The sequence below is a fragment of the Anopheles stephensi genome, unplaced genomic scaffold (assembly GCF_013141755.1).
Source record: "Anopheles stephensi strain Indian unplaced genomic scaffold, UCI_ANSTEP_V1.0 ucontig229, whole genome shotgun sequence".
NCBI classification, from domain to species: Eukaryota; Metazoa; Arthropoda; class Insecta; order Diptera; family Culicidae; genus Anopheles; species Anopheles stephensi.
Window position 1 is genome coordinate 5,001 of NW_023405157.1, and position 2,500 is coordinate 7,500.

At 57.6% G+C, this 2,500-nt stretch overlaps 1 pseudogene; it reads left to right on the plus strand.

Moving 5' to 3' along the window:
- LOC118516110 overlaps positions 1–2,500 on the plus strand; it is an 8,247-nt pseudogene that overhangs the window by 3,267 nt on the left and 2,480 nt on the right.

Consider the following 2,500-nt stretch of genomic DNA (forward strand, 5'->3'; position numbering starts at 1 on the left):
CTGCTGCAGACGGCCCGAACGGAGGGCCACGACCTCTTGCTGCTCTCAGATCCATACCGGATCCCAGAGAACAATAGCAACTGGGTGGTGGACCCGACGGGCAGAGTCGCAGCGGTTTCAACAGGAAGATACCCCATCCAGCGCATCATCGAGAACCGGCGGGACAGCTTCGTCGTGGTGGAGATGCGCGGCATTGTGTTCTGCTCTGTATATCTACCTCCTGTGGGTCCCAATGCGACGATAGAAGACTACAGACGTAAGTGGACTGAAATAGCGTCTGTGATTCCACGCAACCGGGACACCGTGATCGGCGGAGACGTCAACGCCTGGTCAGGAGCGTGGGGAATGGAGCGTAGGAGCAACGATGGAGAGCGAGTGCACAGGGGAGCAATCGTGATGGACGCAGCGGCTTCGCTCGAACTGGTCCTGTTGAACCGGGGTAACCGGCCAACATGGGTCAGCCACAGTGGCCGCAGCTCCATTGTCGACGTAACCTTTTGTAGCAGGTCTCTCGTGGGCGACAACAACTGGCGAGTCTGCGACGAAAATCCGAGCGACCATAACACCATCAAGTTTACGGTTGGGAGGACGACGGCACAGACAAGCACTGGTCGAGGACAGCAACAGGCAACGGAGGGCAGATGGGCAACTCGGTTCTTCAACGAGGACCTGTTCGTCGAGATCATGGGGTCGTTAGACATCCATGACCGTACTCTAATGGCAGATGAGCTGACGCAAGCAATGTCCACAGCGTGCGACGCCACAATGCCGCGACTGCCGGCAGCCAGAGGGGGAAGACGATCAGTGTACTGGTGGAATGACGAGATTGCCCAGTTACGACGGACCTACATCGGAATGCGCAGAAGACTACGGAGAGCCCGAACGGACGAACAACGAGACGAAAGGCGGCCGGCCTATACTGCAGCGAGGGCAGCACTGGATCGAGCGGTCAAGGCCAGCAAGAAGGCCAGCAGCGACGAGTTGCCCGAACAGCTGGGGCCTCACGGATTCGGGCCCGGCTACAAAATCAAGAAGCAGCAATGGGAAGGAGCTCGCGTGCCTATGGAACGGGATCCCACTAAACTGCGCCACATCGTCGGGGAGCTCTTTCCAGAGCGGCCACCTATGGAGTGGCCAACATTGGCAGAATGGACGGACCAGGACTCGGAGCGGGATCCAGTTACTGAGGACGAGTTGGTGAGCATTGCAAAATCGCTCAACCCACAGCGCGCCCCCGGTGATGATAACATCCCAAACGTGGCCCTGATAACAGCGATGAAGGCTTTTCCCGGCGTCTTCAGGAGAACGTTCCAGCACTACATTAACTGCGGCCACTTCCCGGAGGAATGGAAAAGGCAACGATTGGTGCTGTTCTCCAAGGCAGGGAAACCACCCGGGGAGTCGTCGTCGTACCGGCCAATCTGTCTGCTGAGCGTCCTTGGTAAAGTGCTTGAGCGACTCATACAGCGCAGGCTCACGGATCATCTCGATGCCACGGGAGGACTGGCTGATGCTCAGTATGGATTCCGGAAAGGACGCTCCACTATGGACGCCATCAACAGGGTGCTCGCCAACGGAAGAGTTGCGCTGGACAAGAAGCGCAAAGGCGACCGACTGTGTGCGATGGTGACAATCGACGTGAAGAACGCCTTCAACATGGCCAACTGGACAGCGATTGGAGAAGCTCTGCAGAGAAGAAACACGCCACCGTACCTTCAGGCGATGCTGCGGAACTACTTCGTCAATCGCACACTCCACTACGAGACGGATGAAGGGCTGGTTTCGCAACCAGTGTCGGCTGGTGTTCCGCAGGGTTCGGTTTTAGGACCAACACTCTGGAACGTCATGTACGACGATCTTCTCCGTGTGGAGTTGTCCGGGAAGCGGGCGGATATCATCGGATTTGCTGACGACGTGGCCTTCACCCTCATCGGTAGAGATACGCAGGAAGTCAGCGACCATGCTACGAGGAACCTTGAGACGATCGAGCGCTGGATGAGCGGAGTTGGCCTACAGCTGGCCCACCAAAAGACCGGCTACATGATCTTCTGCACTCATCACAACCCGCAGATAGGCCAACTGACTGCGGGTGGGCACACGATTAACTCGGAGGAATCGCTCAAGTACCTAGGGGTCGAACTCTGCCGCAAACAGCACCACGGCCGGCATCTGGAGAAGGTGTGCACCAAGGCATCTCGAATAACGAATGCCCTGACCGCCTTGATGCCGAACAAATGTGGACCGAAGAGCAGCAGAAGGAGACCACTGGTCAACGTGGGGAACAGCATCGTACGCTATGCGGCACCGGCGTGGGGACGGTCACTTCTTCAAAAGGAGATCCATCGCACCACGATCCAGAGAACGCATCGGACAGGGGTGCTTCGAGTTGCCAGCGCCTTTCAGACGACCTCATACGACGCCGCCTGTGTGGTTGCTAGTACCATCCCGTTAGTTCTTCTCCTAGAGGAGGACATACGCTGCCACGACGAGAAGGCAGCGC